This window comes from Callithrix jacchus, chromosome 17 (assembly GCF_049354715.1).
Source record: "Callithrix jacchus isolate 240 chromosome 17, calJac240_pri, whole genome shotgun sequence".
Classification (NCBI taxonomy): Eukaryota; Metazoa; Chordata; class Mammalia; order Primates; family Cebidae; genus Callithrix; species Callithrix jacchus.
The window spans coordinates 62,439,588-62,456,193 of NC_133518.1; the positions used below are offsets into that span (position 1 = coordinate 62,439,588).

Here is a 16,606-nt window from a genome sequence, read left to right on the forward strand (position 1 = left end):
TACAATTCTGACCAGTTCTCCTGTGATTACTGATGTTGTGAGTCTGGGGCCCACATTTTAAGAACCAACACCCAAGATTTCTCAACAGCTATAATGCTTTGTGTTAATAGTACTCAGTCTTTAGCTATATATTAAATTATTTTAATCACGGGAGCTTTCACAACATATACTGTTGCCAGGGTCTCACTGTAGCTAATTATTACCGAACGATGTGGGAGGAGCCTTGGGCATCATTTGTTTGTTAAATTTCCCCAGGTGATTCTCAAGCACAGTGAGGTCTACAAAATGCTGCTCTAGGCCGGGCGCGGTGGCGCACGCTTGTAATCCCAGCACTTTGGAGGCCGAGACAGGCGGATCACAATGTCAAGAGATTGAGACCATCTTGGCCAACATGGTGAAACTCTGTCTCTACTAAGAATATAAAAATTAGCCAGGCGTGGTGGCTTGTGCCTGTAGTCCCAGCTACTCGGAGGCTGAAGCAGGAGAATCGCTTGAACCCGGGAGGCGAAGGTTGCGGTGAGTCGAGATTGTGCCATTGCACTCCAGTCTGGCATCAGAGCGAGACTTTGTCTCAAAAAGAAAAAAGAAATGCTGCTCTAGATCTTTGCTACTGAAAGCACGGTCCTGCGACCGGCAGCACTGGCACTATCATCATTTAGGAGCTTGTTAAAAACGTAGACTCTCAGGCCTTACCTTGGACCTACTGAATCTACATTTTAACAAGACATGTAGGCAAAGAAGTTTGATAAGCACTGCCCTAGGGAGCTACCGTTCGTCTACTATGCTTAAAGAATGATTCGTTTCTTGTCTTCAATATTAGAGTGCAAATTCCCCCAGAATAGGCTTCTTGATTAATTCATCGTCAAGTCCAGAGCACCTAACATGGTGCTTTTTTTTAAATGCAGGGATGCTCAATGAATATTTTTGAATGAATATTTTTTTCTGTGGGTGTTATCTCCAAGGTACATACGCACTTTTCTTCTTCCCATCATCTGCTATGCCTCCTGCTACCTTTCAGGTAACATAGACCTCACATTGTCATATCATTTTACCTCCTGGTAGGCTTTGAGTGTTTTCACCCTCTGAATCTTATGTTGAAATGTGATTCCCAGCATTGGAGGTGGGGCCCAGTGGGAGGTATTTGGGTCAGGAGGGACTCTCCCTCATGAATGGCCTGGTGCCAGCCTCATGGGAATGAGTGAGTTCTTGCTATTAGTTTACAATTTAAAGGAACCTAGCACCTCCTTCCCTCTCTCTTGCTCCCTCTCTTGCCGTGTGACATGCCTGCTCCCCCTTGCCTTCTACCATGAGTAAAAGCGTCCTGAAGCCTCACTAGAAGCCAACTATGCCAGGGCTAGGCAGAAATATGAGCCAATTAAACCTCTTTTCTTTATAGATGACTCAGCCTCAGGTACTCATTTATAGCAATGCAAAACAATCTAACACACCCCCAAACCTAACAGCATTAAAAAAAGTCTCATGGGTAGTAATCATTTTAGACTTGCTTGATATTTCAAGAAAAAGCAATCTGGACTCGTCAGGCTCCATTTTTCTAGAACATGTTGCTACCCAAAGGTTTGCTGTGTGGGCCAAGGCTTTGGTTTCATCTGCTCTCACATAATGGAAGTTAACATTCTTCTCAGAATTTCCATCACCATGGTTACTGGAGCTGAGTGGCTTCTCTTAGAATCTCAAAAACATTCCTCTAATTTTTTTCCTGCCAATGTGTAGAAATTAAAACAAAAATTAAACAGTGCCCAGCCACTGGGCACTTTCATTTGCCTCACTGTGGTAGAAATGTTTTGCCTTTAGAGCCATTTCAGTTCTCTTGAGAAATGGTCAAGTTGAACATCTTTGGGAATGAGTCAATCTCAGGAGGCTTCTAGAAGCAGAGTGTGGTCGGCAGAATGCCCCTCCAAGTCCCAATTAGTCCTAATTATTCTACATCTTAATCATCCCCCTCTTTCCAACATGCGAATATATTACCTTATCTGGCAAAAGGGTCTTTGCAGATTTGATTAAGGTTAAGGTCTTTGAGATGGGGAGCTTATCCTGGATTATCCCAGTCGGCCCCATGTAATCAAAGGAGTTCTTAAAAGCTGAGAATCTTTTCTGGCTACGGTGAACCAGAGAGAGGGCAGTGTGAGAAGAGCTTGACCTGCCAGGAATGGGGAAACGGGGTCAGGAGCTAAGAAATGAGCATCGTCTCTAGAAGCTAGAAGAGGCAAGGAGACAGATTCTGTCCTTGGGCTTCCACAGAGGCACCAGGCCGGCTGACACTTTGGTTGTAGCTTAATGAGATCTGTGTTGGACTTTTGACCTACAGAACTTTCAGACAACAAATTTGTGTTGTTTAAGCCACCAAGTTTGTGGTGATTTGTTACAGCAGAAATAGAAAACTATTGCAGAGTGCAAGGTACCTTTTTGCTTCTAGGTATGTTTGGAGGTAAAGACCAGGTTATAACCATCCTGTGAAGAGTCTGTTTTGTTACATTCTTTTGCCTCACATAGATCTTTTCAGTTATCAGAAAATGATTTTGAATTTTGGCATACATTTTGTTTCTAAAATTTCCTTCCTTCCTCTCTCTTGATGTGAAGTAAACATCAGAGGATCCAGTGTAGGGATGGAAGGGTAATGAATATGGCAAGTAGTGTTGGGATTTGAAGTACAGATGTGGTCTCCTGCCCCGAAATACCTACTCTCACCCCACGTTTGAAATTTCATTGTTACAGACCCATGGCTTACATCTTCAGTTTCCTTCTATTCCAGGCACTTCTACCTCCAGAGAGGTAACTGCTATAAGCCCCGTAGGAGAATTTGGTTACCTTACCACTCCATGTGGGACAGATACAAGATAGATTATATGGGAAAGGTGAAGGGAGGAGCAAACTTCCTGCCATCGTAATTTTTTTTTCTTTGTTTGAGATGGAGTGTTGCAGCCTCTGCCTTCCGGGTTCAAGTGATTCTTCTGTCTTAGCCTCCCGAGTAGCTGGGATCACACACACATGCCACCATGCCAGGCTAATTTTTCTGTTTTTAGTAGAGACGGGGTTTTACCATATTGGTCAGGCTGGTCTTGAACTCCTGACTTCAGGTGATCCACCCTCGACCTCCCAAAGTGCTGGGATTACAGGCATGAACTACCGTGCCTGGCTGCCATTATAATTTTGTCAATGACTATTTATCTAAGATAGTTAAGGAAAGTTAAATAAGACACTAAAGGAAAATTTTCGTGTGTGTTTATTTAGTGCCTATTTAGTGCCAGGTGTTTTATTTAGGCTACTGCATCTAGCCTTTCAACACTCCTGTAGAATGTCAGGTGAGGGGTTTTCTTTTACCCTACTTACAAGGTAGTAAATTAACCCATTAATGTTTAAAATGTATTTTCCAGTGAGTATTAGTCTGTTATTTTTGATGCTAGCTGAAGACCTGAGATTCCTAGGTCAGAGACAAAGAACTTTATTACTCATCATCACAGCAAAGAGCATCAGCATCAGCTCGCTTTGCTCCTAAAACTCAGAGGGCAAGCCGACACAGGTCCAGAGGCATACTATACCCACAGTGCGTTTGTGTTATAGCCAGGGAACACTGAGCTCGGAGAATCTACTACTTTTATAGCAAGTAGTAAGTAGTTGTGTTCTTGTTCTAGAGCAGGAGACATTACTTTGTCCTCAGGTTGCTCGCTGCAGGCACGATCCTGACAAATAGCTTGGATAAGTGAACACAGGGCCTTGCATTCTTGGCATACCTTACGCATTGCATATGGTTTTGAGAGACCCATAGAGAGAACTGTCTCTCCCAACACAAAATAGGTACTATGATTCCTATTTCACAAACAGGAAAGTTGAGGTAGGAGAAAGTTAAACAGCTAAGGTAAGGAAACAAGGGATAGTGAGACCAGGATTCCAATCCACATCTGTATTCTGAAGCCCATGATCTTTTTACCGTATGTTGCTGTCATCTGAAGGGCTCTTGGAAAAATAATTATGCCACGTTGGTCTTTTATTATGAATCACAAGATAACAAATGCAAACTTAATATTAAAAAATGTCCAGAAGGTGCTGAGATATCTGATGGGTATGCAAGGATATGTATTCATCCATTCATTTACATATATTACTAAAAACTACCTATGTATCTGCCTCTGCGGTAGGAATGGTTGGAAAACACAGAGAGAAAAAAGTAGGAAATAAAGAATATGCTCATATGTGGACTGTGTCAGGGCCACTTAACACAACAGCGTTCTAAATTTCCAGACTCAAAGCTTGAGACTCTGTAGAACGTTGACATTCAGAAAAGTTGCCTTTTCTGAACTCCTAATCACTTTAAATTGAAAGTCACTTCAATCTCTTTTCTGCAGCTTCTCTAGATCTTTGGTTTCACTGAAGTATAATTTGGGCAGCTTCTGTGGGAATTTATCACTGTATTAAGGAAGAAGATACATTTTGATTCTAGAAAACTCAATGTCTTTTTTAAAGGTCCAAATTTAAAAAGGTACTTGGAATAAATTTTAATGTGACTCACTGGAAAAATTCAATTTGAACTCTCTGCTCATACAAAAGGATAAACTCGTTAAGTTCTCAAACGTCTCCAAGGAAGCTGGTGATAATTGAGGGCTAAATTGTGGTACTTCTGTGTTTCTGATAAAAGGTGAGAATGAAAAAAAATGTGACCCTTGTGACATTACTCATCTAAACACATTACTTATCAAAAACAATTATGGCTGTGGGCTTTGTAGCAGAGAATTGTCAGCTTCCAGAAAGCCTATGGAAAACATCATTTAAGTGTAACGCCCTTTCTTCCCCCCATTCCTGTCTCTACTGTTGATCTAATTTTGAGATTTTTTATTCCTTATGGATGAACTCCTAGAGATCTTTGTCTGGAACTAGGTCTACATTGAAAGTTGAAACCATGATTAATATGCCTGTGTATTATTCATATAAACATGTCCAGAAGGATGTCTGTCTACTCAGATGTCAGCTGTGCCTATCCTGGGGTGGTGGAATCACAGGCAGTTCTTTTGCATTCTCAGCTGAGGGTGGGTTACTTCAGGTGGGCAAGAATTCTCTTCTTGTCCCTGGCTTTTCAGTTTTGCAGTTCACTTCACCCTGGGGTTTTGCCTCCTTTTTTTTCTTGCAAACAGCACATGGGTAGTTCTTCCTTAATGCAGGTGGGTGGGTGTTTGATGGTGAAAGAGAAAGGGGAAGGTGGGCATGTGAAAGCAACTGGGGCTGCCATGCTGGCGGGGCTGTTTTCCCGCAGGCCTCTTTGGGTATTTGTAGGAGTAGAGATTGCTGATTCCTTGGGCCTGCTGGGCCTTTCTTTCTGTTCATTCATTTCACAATTATTTACTGAGTGAGAGTATGTGCCAGATACTTCCGGGGGATATAGCAGTAAACAAAGCAAATATCCTCTTTCATGGAGTTTACATTATAGTAGATAATTAAAAGATAAAAACAACTGAAATATGAAATATACCAGGCCACGGTAAGTGATGAGAAGAGTAACAGACCAGGGCAGAGCGGATGGAGAGTGGAGGAAGATGAAGGTGAAGGGAGCTATTTTTTGTGGGTAAGGAGGAAAATTCTTCCTGATAAGGTCCTTTTTGAGTGGAGGCCTAATAGAAAGGAGGGAAGAGGCTCAGGGGCTGCTCTTTCAGGCAGAGGGAGCAGTACACAGAGTTTTGAAGTGCGAATGTCCTTGGGCTTTTCAAGCAACAGCAGGTAGTTCAGTATAGCCAGGGCAAAGTGAGTGAGCTGGGAGTATAGGGAAAGAGGATGGGGGTTAGCTGGGCCCCCGGTCCTGCACAGCCTTGCAGGCCACAGCGTGAGGGCCTGAAGATCTTAACTGGGTAAGCAGGAAGCAACAGGGAATATTGAGCGGAGAAGTGACTTGCTAGAATGTATTTTGGAAAAAGCATTGTTATCTTGTCTGTAATTTATTTAAAATATTTTATACTGGGCAGTGAGTTTTAACACTGAATGATCTTTTTTTTTTTATTAAGTGTTGAACAAATACATCAATATGTTATTGGGTATATTTAATAATTACATTCAATGTTTTACTGAAATAGGGAAGTGATGCTTTCCAGAAGAGAAAATAATCAAATAGAGATTTAGAAAGCCATTTGCTCATATCTCCATGATGGATACAAACCTTAGTCCCCATGCACAGATGTATGAGAAATGTAAATCTTTATCTTCCCATCAGTATACTCCCAGTGTGAGCTCCGTTATTCCAGGAGTTCCTACTTCTATCTGAGCTTCATGTAAGTCAGGGGTTAGGACGCAACAGAACAGTGTGATTCTCCAAGTGTGGTTCCCAGAGCAGCAACCTCAGCATCACCTAAGAACTTGTTCGAAATGCAGATTCTCACTCTCTAGCCCAGGCCAGCTAAATCAGGAGCTGTGTGACTGGGGCCCAGGAATCCGTGATAACAAGCTTGCCAGATAATTCTGATGCACGTTAAAATCTGGGAATAATTTCCTTATGGTGTCAAGTCATGGCTGAGGACAGCTCGTTCATAATGTCATCAGTAAACAGTCCACAATGGCGTCAGCCGAGACATAGTCTTCCCCTCATTCCTGACTGCAAGCTCTTTTATGTCAAATTTTCTCTCTCAGCTAATTTTTGGGCCATTCTTAGGTGCTCTGTGCATGTGGTGATTCTATTGTTCTATCAAATTGAGCTAGGGGAAGTTTTGTGGTTATTATCTAAACTCAGGCTATTTTGGGCCTCTCTCAGCATCATGAAATTATCTGACCATTTCCTTGTTACTCTGAGGCTTGGAGAACTCATACATCATGTGTCAATTTCTTTTATGGGGTCTTTCTGTTTTCATAGCCTCAACCCAAGAAAGGGAGTCCAAGTCCTCTTTACTCTCAAACTGCCCCAGACTTAACTGAAGTTTCTTTCACTTTCCTTCTCCCCTCAATAGTTAAGGGAATGTTTTCTAGTCTCAGGCAAGAAAATTTGCCTTGTTCTAGAAGAATCTCATGTACAGCACAAGCTGTCCATCATCAACGTAGATAAAGACACCTGGGGAAAGATCTCAAACAATATCTTCTCTCATTGACAAAACAATCATGCTGTTTTAATTTATTAATTGAAAAACATTATAAGTGTAATATATCTTGTTTTAAGAAATTTGCCTGTATATGTGCCAAATGCCTCTCAGGTGGTTTAGATGCCTCAAATTTGGGAAGCCCAAAACAATATCCTCAGTTATAACTGAAGCTGCCCACCTCTTTTCTCTTACTGATTACTAAAAAATCATTCATGGACCCAGTGAGCCAGATTCTGTGGGTTTGGGTGTGGTCTGTATCATTTATATATTGTCTGCATTTCTTTTGTCCTCATTAGCTGCAACAGTTAAAGGCAGATAATTATTCATAGTCTAGGCACTGTAAAGATGACTATAAATGAATGGTTGAAATTTTATTTGGTTTTGAATTCATCTAGATGGTTAAAAATAGGTGTAAGTTTTAAAAAATTACACTTTAAGTTCTGGGATACATGTGCAGAACGTTTGTTACGTAGGTATACATGTACCATGGTGGTTGGCTGTACCCATCTACCCGTCATTTACATTAGGTATTTCTCCTAATACTATCCCTCCCCTAACTCCCCATCCTTTGACAGGCCCCGGTGTGTGATGTTCCCCTCCCTGTGTCTATGTGTTCTCATTATTCAGCTCTCACTTATGAGTGAGAACATGCAGTATTTAGTTTTCTGTTCTGTGTTAGAATGATGGTTTCCAGCTCCATCCATATCTCATCATCACTGGTCATTAGAGAAATGCAAATGAAAACCACAATGAGATACAGTCTCACTCCAGTTAGAATGGCGATCATTTAAAAGTCAGGAGACAACAGATGCTGGAGAGGATGTGGAGAAACAGGATCACTTTTACACTGTTGGTGGGAGTGTAAATTAGTTCAACCATTGTGGAAGACAGTGTGGTGATTCCTCAAGAATCTAGAAAAGAAATACCATTTGACCCAGCAATCCCATTGCTGGGTATATGCCCAAAGGATTATAAATCGTTCTACCATAAAGACACATGCACACGTATGTTCACTGCAGCACTGTTCACAATAGCAAAAACATATGTAAGTTTTAAAAATTACTTTGGAATGAAACTGGAAATTAAAAAAAAATCAATAAACATTTGTTAACATCTGAGAATAAGTTCTCAGAATACCAGAGATACTTGGGTTCAAGTTAAGAATATACTGGCTTTGAATCTCTGGAGTCAGTGGTTTTATTTTTACATACCATGGACACCATGCTTTTTGGAATTATGGCACTTCCTTCTCCTTGATACTCCTGCCCCAACATCTCTGTCTGTATCAGACGTATTTATGCATTTTTATTTTCAGGGAGAGCATATGGTCTTGTTTGTGGAGAGGAAGAAGCTGCACTTGGTAGTGGAATGAAAGGATTCCCGGAGACGATAAAACTGATTGCACTTGAAATGTTTTTATGACAAGCTGGATGTCATCAGTCCTTGTAAATATGTGACTCGTAATCACTATTTTGGAGGCAAAAGTTGCACCAGCACATTTTTAGTTTTGCTTATAATCCACAGTAATTTAGAGTGGTCAGAATCTAATTATGGCCATTTCTGATAGACGTTCAAAATAAGCCAGTTTCTTAGCTCTAAAGCCTCATGAGGTGCCCACGCAGAAGTAGCTGAGATCTTGTAAGCAGAACAGCAAAATACAACCTCCTTACCCTGACTATTTTAAGGCAGCACTCTGTCCAAAGGGCACATTTTATTCCCCAGATGCCTTTCCGTGGTGAATGACCATGGCACAGAATGAAAGTGTTCTGAAATGTGGAAGAAGGATTAACTCCTTGCAGAACATGTTTTATAAGTTCTATTTGTCTCTGATAAATGAATTGTCAGAGAAGCCTCTCAAACTGCCCACTGGCTGTGCTTTTTGGCTATGTCATTACTCAGCCAAGCTGATTAAGACTAATTTTGGTCAAAATAAATTCATGCCTGAGCAAACAACCCATGTGCAGAATCTCAACAAGAGGTAATTGAATCGAGATTCATTTTATGATGGAGACTCAATAACTACTGTGGTTTTTGACATCATGCTGATGAACCAATGACAAAGAAATGTCCCCAGTGTATCAGACTATCCTAGAATTTATTTTCTATATTTTTTCTCACTTTTGAGTTGCTCTTTGATTCTGGCACATCATTCTCTCTGATAATGGTTTCAAATTAGCTTGTCTGATTCATGGCTGCACAGAGCAGGTTTTCTCAGGAGCTGGTGGAATGATTATTAAAAAAAACATGGAGAGGCAGATGGTAGACTATCTTACTGGGTGGTCTGCTTTTGCAGGGAATGATTATACATTCTAAGTAAGTGGCACCAGAAGTCAAATCTCACTGAGGTTGATCTCACATGTTTCCTTGTGGAGAACCTAAAATACAGCAGCAGGGTCAGCCTAAAAGCTGATCCCCGAGGACACGGTTATGGTCATGATCATGATGTAACCTGGGGCTGAAGCAGATCTGAGAGGTCATTTGTCTGAGGTTCCAGCCTTCTTACAACCTCAGTCATTGTCAGATGATATTTCAGTCTTTGCTTGAACAACTTGAGTGATGGGGGAACTCATTATTTACATTGTAGGCAGTTAAGTGTTATATAATTCTTCCTTCTTTTGAGCTGATATTGACATCTGAGTATTATCCAGTCATCCTTTCATTAGTCCTGGCTATGCTCTTAAGAAGCAGCACAGAACAAATTGATTTTCTGTTTCACCTGGCAGCCAGCTTGGGTGTGAAATGCTATCTCAAGTCTTCTGCAGGCTAACTGTTCCCAAGTCGTCGGGTCATTCCCCATATGAAATGGGTTGGGTCCTGGTTCATAAGCCTCTGAATTGGCGGAAACTGGGAAGAGACAGAAATAGTTTAGTTTAAACTTGTTTAAACACAAACAAATTGAACATTCAATACCAGGCCCATAAAAATGAAAGACATTTGTCAATTTGCTTTCAGAGGATAAAGTAGGAGTGATGGCAGCAAAGACTGTCTCTCAGGTTTCCCCATCCTTGTGCCAGGCAGCATAGCCTTAGGTCCAATCTCTGTAGACTGGTGGTGATGCAAAGGAGCCTTACTGGCTCTACTCTGGCCCTTTAAATAAAGTTGACTCACCCACCCAGCACCCTAGACTTGGCTTAAACATATAAGAATTTCTAGATCAGAGGTTTCCAGAGTTCTACTGGAGATTTAGGGATCCCTAGAGACAGATTTACTTTGGGGACTCTGGGGTGGCTGAATGGCCTTTTCTCGCTTATGTATTGGAGTTTCACATTCGATATTGTTGACTGGAAAAATCGATTCTGCGGCTGGAAGACCATCTATCAATCAGGACTGTCTACTGCTTTCTCGTTTTTTTCTCTTTTCTTCCCATAGTCACTGTCAGGCCATTTTTCACGTCATCTTCCTGTCTCTGAGGCCATAGATTGTGCTTCTCACCCAGGATTCTGTTATCCAATCATTTAATGTCCATTTTCATGCAGGAACTGCTATAACTGTCTCAGGGAAAGGATGGTAAAGAGATGTTTAGAACTTGGCAGTTTTGTGGGAGAATGGCCTTAGGTGTAGGGACTTGAGATAATCATACTTCTTATTTTCTTTCTTTTTTTTTTTTTTGAGACGGAGTTTCGCTCTTATTACCCAGGCTGGAGTGCAATGGCGCGATCTCGGCTCACTGCATCGTCTGCCCCCTGGGTTCAGGCAATTCTCCTGCCTCAGCCTCCTGAGTAGCTGGGATTACAGGCACGCGCCACCGTGCCCAGCTAATTTTTTGTAATTTTTAGTAGAGACGGGGTTTCACCATGTTGACCAGGATGGTCTCGATCTGTTGACCCATACTTCTTATTTTCTGATGGCTACAATTTATTTCGTTTTTCCCCTTCATCTCTTCTATAAAGGCACCCAGTGTAATGTGCTGCATGTATATCCTTGCTTATATAATATGATTCCATACAAAATGTATGGTATTCCTTTGTGTTTGCAGTTTACATAAATAGTATTGTATTATAGGTCTTTTTGTTGTTGTTTTACATGTTTCAGTATGCAGGTGTATTTCAATGCTTTCTATGCTGCAGTGATTTCCATGGTAGGGATGCCTCCACCCTGTATTTGTCTCCTCTGGCCTAGTCTGAACTCAGCTTCCTAATATTGCAAAGTATGTGATGCTAGGATTCCTATGCCTATAGATCTCTGCAAGAGCTTGGGATATTTTCCCAGAATGGGAATTCTGGCTCTAGGAAAAAAGGGCTGAACTGTAATGTACACTCTCATTAGCAGGAGATGGGGTCCTTAACTTTTTACATTCCTGTTAATGCTTGATATTTTCTTTCTACCTAATTTGTGGGTATAGAGCAATGTCAGTTTTCGTATTTCTGATTACTCATGAGGTGGGGGATCTCTTCATATACTTGTTAGCCATTTGGGCCTCTCCTTCTGTGAATATTCTATTTTACTATGACATTTTGTGTGTTTTTCTTGTTGATTTGCAAAATCTACCTGCATATTCCTGATGTTAATTCTGTGACATTTCAGATATTGCAAGTATTTTATCATAAAAAAGTTCTCTCTTGAATGTATCTGAGTTTGGTTTGCTGTATTTTGTTTAAGACTTATTGTTTTCCTTTAATTGCAGGTGTGAGTGAATAGTGGGCTTTTATTATTGCTTTCCTGTGGAAAATTCCACAAGAACCTTCAATTTGCTAATTTATTCCCACATCTAAGTACAGTCTTAAGTAAACCTATCTACCAGATGTCAGCTAGAGCCCTCCCTTTAAAGAGCTACATAAAATTGCTTTGAAAAGCTCTTCTCTCAATTCTTTAAAACTAGACAAAGTAGGCTAGGCGCAGTGGCTCACGCCTGTAATCCCAGCACTTTGGGAGCCCAAGATGGGTGGATCACTTGACGTCAGGAGTTTGAGACCAGCCCAACCAACATGGAGAAACCCTGACTCTACTAAAAATACAAAAATAGCCAGGCATGGTGGCACATGGCTGTAATACCAGCTACTCGGGAGACTGAGGCAGGAGAATCACTTGAACCCGTTGGTGGAGGTTGTGGTGAGCCGAGATCACACCATTGCACACCAACCTGGGCAACAAGAGCAAAACTCTGTCTCGAAAAACAAAAACAAAAAGAATCCTACGAATTCTGGGATAATTAGATTATTAAGATCCCCTTTGTTCTGGGACTCATGACTTCCACATAAACATGGCTGAATGTCTCTTTTCATTTATTTCTACAAGGAATTCATCTGTATCATGCATTTGCCAATAAGTTGATTATCCAAAGTTGAGAGTGCTACAACATGCTGTCACATCTTGAAGCATAAGTGTTTCTGTCATCTTGCTTGCTTGCCCTCCCTACTTCCAACCTCCATGACTGTAAATTCTTTTTCAATTATGCAGTACAATTTGTCTCTCCCAAAACTTGATGATTCAGAGCCTCAAATGCTTAGGATGAACATCTCTAGAAGCCAGCTGGGTTATACATGGGTCCTACAAAGAGAAATTATACTTTATGTTGCAATAGCAGTGAGTAGTTTTGTAATGGACACAGTCTAATGAGAAGTCAGGTAACCTTCCTTTATGATGTACATTTTTTTTTTCATTAGAGTAGGTGAACTTTTAGGAAGGGAAATGACAAAGATTTCCAGAGCAGACTTGCTTTTTTGTTTTTTTAAGGGGCTAAGCTTTACCCTGGTCTCAGTGCAGGTTGTAAAAAGAATATGGGTCTTGGAACCCCAGGATCTCTGACAATTGCCAATGGTGTCATCTTAGATAATTTGCTTATTCACACTGAGTCCCATGTCCCTGTTGCCAAATGAGAATACTAACACCTACTTCCATGTTTGTTTGGAGGATTAGAGGTAATATAAAGGGTCTAGCATGATTTTTGGCATACAGTAGGTGTTCCTTACATTGTGGGCAATTATTACATACTCCAACATGATGGTGAAGAACTGTGGGAGGGAGCACTTGGGGTGGTTTCTGGGGCTCTTGAGTGGAAAGTAGCAATGAATGGAACTTCTGTCAAAGTGCTGGGGAAAATGGAGGTGAATTTTCTGAAATTTTCAACTGGAGTCTCACAAGATAGTTCACTTACCAATGAATAATCTTTGGTGATCTCAGGTTTCTCATTTTATTATTTATTTTTTATTTATTAATAGATAGAGTCTTATTCTGTCACACAGGCTGGAGTGCAGGGATATGATCACAGCTCCCTGAAGCCCCAAACTAGGCACAAAGGATTCTCCTGACTCAACCTCCTAAGGAGCTAACTACAGATGCACGCTACCATGCCAGGTGAATTTTTTTCTTAGAATTTTTTGTAGAGACAAGGGTCTAGCTATATTGTCCAGGCTGGTCTTAAATTCCTGGCCTCAAGCAATGTTCCCATCTCAGCCTTCCAAAGTATTGGGGTTACAGGCATGAGCGATTGCACCCGGGAGGTTATTCATCTTTTGATATAACTTATTACACAGATGCTACTTGGCCTTGACTTTACATAGTGGAAAGATATCCTAAAATATCTCTTTAGGGCTAAAAGCTCCCGTTGGAGAAATCATAAAATCATTGGAATGCAAACCTAACTGCATATCTACAATAAATAAGACTGCAGTCTCTTTTTAGGACTTAGGGTAATACTGAGGAGTGTTTTTCATATCTCTGTACCCACTGAGATTTGTGGGCCCAAGAATTTTTTAATTAACTTGAAGATGTCTTCCTTTATATGCATCTTCCTCATGGCTATTGGTGTTATGTACAAGAAAGTTCAAAGAAAATATACAGAACATTATCAGTCTGTCCTGAAAGAAAAGGAGTATTTATTTCAACTTCTTCTGACTTTACTCTTTATATGTATTATTTCCAAAAAAGTTTATACTAAGTGAAGTTTTATATGGAAAAATAAAATATTTTTATTGGCTTCTATAAAACTTTCAGATAGATATTTATATAGAAAAGAAATTGCCCTTGAAACAGCTACAAGAAAAACTAAGGTGTAATTAAAATATTAGTTTACATGTACTTAATGTTTTCAGTTATTGCAAGAAAATGTAACCAAGAGAATAATTAATTTACATGACCAGTTTATATTACATTAAAAGCCCCTATATGGACAGATCCATGGTACAGTGAAATATAAGTTTGATTGCTTATTGAGCTTCATGATTCTCTCTGGAACTTGATGGCCCATGTCCAGATAATTGGAAGAACTTGTTGGCTGAAGCAGCCCTTGTAACAGAAAATTGCAGATCCCCCAAGTTCCACTTATCTCCTCAGGGCCCAGGGCTACTATTTCACCCCACTTACCACCTGATCTGCCAACCAGTATAGGTGGAGTATGCCCATCTGTGGAAGTAGAGACCAGTTTTCCCCATGTGCGGGACTGCTTTCACTCCTGAAGCATGAAGCACCACGGGACCTGCTCTGTGGCCAGGGATATACAACCTAGACATGGAGGGAAGGTAGCCCTATTTTTGGTAATGACAGAGCCAGTAGAAAAATTCTTTCTAACTCCCAGATCAGTATAGTTGATATGGCCCCTTAGAAGATGGTCTTACACAATTGAGTACTCAGCTGTGCTTAGTACTAAGTGTAGCCAACTTAGTAATGCACCTTTATATTTATTCTCTTTTCCTCTATGCCTCATTCACTTCTGCCTCTACTCCTTCTTCCTCGGGCATGATAATACCTAATAAAATTGTAGGATTGAGCTCTGCTTTCTGGGGAACCTATGCTAAGGCAATTCTCTTCTCATTTTAATATGGCCTGCAGGCAATATCACTGTGCAGATACAGACTTTGTTTATGATTTCATCAGTGTATGGAGTAGGTGGATTGTCTTAAAAGAGTATCACATGGTACACTGCATCAACTAGTCAGTGAATCCTCTTGAGATACATGCTCAAATGGTATCTGTAACATTCTGCATTTCAGTAGTTCTACTAAGTTTTGCTTTGGTTTAAACAATATTTAATGTGTCAGAATTTGTGTACATGAACCTAATGACAATTCCACTTATTTACAAAGCTATAGAGCCCTGAGTGGCTAAATGTAAAACCAGAATGAGCTGTCATCTTGAGGGTGGAGAAGCAAACCAACTTTGTCCTCTGGCTCCTCTTCATAGATTACTAGACGTGTCCAGGTTTGTGACACAAGGCCAGCTTCATATAAATCAAACCATTAGATATTATATTAGTTTAGGATTGAGTTTGCCTGTGTAAAGGGGTTAAGAATGGTACCTAGCTGGAATATGTATGTTCCAGCTCTCCAAAATAAATGAATCAAGTCATTTTTTGGAGGAGAGAGATACGTTCATTAGGGTACAATTGGGAGGTACATAATGTAGAAAAGAGATAAATATATAAAGGTTATACTTGGTGTTTGAATAGAGAGTGGAAAAACTCAGAAAATAGTACTTTGAACTGGTCTAGCTTAGGGAACTAATGATGCTTGCCCCATCTTACCTGGACTGGCGTTTTCATGAACCAGGAAGAATGTGATCAAACACTTCTTTTGGAAAGTGTTTATTGGCTCATATCCTGGCCAAATAAACACTTTGAGCTGAGCTTCTTCTGTGTGAAGTAGATCCCCTCGCTATGCTGAAATGGGATGTGGTTTCAGATTTACCTTTGGTGTGGACAGTGGTTGTTTTTGCTTGCCCACCATTCTCCCTCACAGCAGCAAGACTTAGAATTTCCTTTGAGGAATCATCCTGCCTCAAATCTCAGCCCATAGTTTAGATGAGGCTGACTGTCCTTTCCCCTCACCCAGTTCCAGGATTCCCGAGGATAAGGTTGATTATACATCCGTTTTCCTACCACAGTGATTGGCTCAGAATGGGCACATGACTCAACCTGGGCCAATGAGAATTAGGCCAGAATTTTCATTAGAATTGTTGGTGAAAAGAAATTCTCTTTTCAATATATTTGGAGCTGTAAAGCCAATCCTGCAACTATTGGAGGCCACCATAAGGTGAAAGGCCATGTGAATATTAAACCTACATGAATGACAAGATGAAGAAAGGAGCTTCCTGAGAATACTAAGTACACCCAGATTCAGCCATGTCTGAAGTTTTGCATGCAAATGACCTAGATTTCCCAGATATTAAAGTCAATATTTAGCTTTATGCTTAGGCCAGTTAGAGTTTTTTTTTTTTTTTTTAACTCGTCACAGAAAGAATCCCAATTAACATGTGTTCAGGGCAACTGAGACTGAGATATATGTTGGTAGATGATGTTAATATAATTCCATTAATAATTTGAGATGAAAAGATCAATGTTGTCCTTGAAAAGCAAAACTTTACCTCTCTCCTTCTCCCCTCATCTTTGTGGCCCCTTCCGAAGAGGTAAACCCCCATCAGCATTTTACTTAGTTTCTTCTTTCTCTCCATAGTTTCCTCCCAAGTACATTTGCTTATTCTAGTAGATGTTTATTTTTGAAACAAATGCCTTTACATCCTTGTTTCCTTCCTTTTGGCCGCAGCTGAGGTGAGAAGAGCAGGCACGTAGAAAGTAATAATTAAAGAAAGAGACAGGAAAGTATATC

At 40.5% G+C, this 16,606-nt stretch overlaps 1 long non-coding RNA gene across 2 annotated transcripts in view; it reads left to right on the forward strand.

Moving 5' to 3' along the window:
* The first annotated feature begins 264 nt into the window (after positions 1–264).
* LOC118148771 (uncharacterized) overlaps positions 265–16,606 on the forward strand; it is an 88,684-nt gene continuing 72,342 nt past the window's right edge. For both annotated transcript variants that reach the window (XR_013528700.1, XR_013528701.1), the window contains exon 1: positions 265–516. This is a non-coding gene — a long non-coding RNA (uncharacterized LOC118148771). The remainder of the gene's footprint in view (positions 517–16,606) is intronic.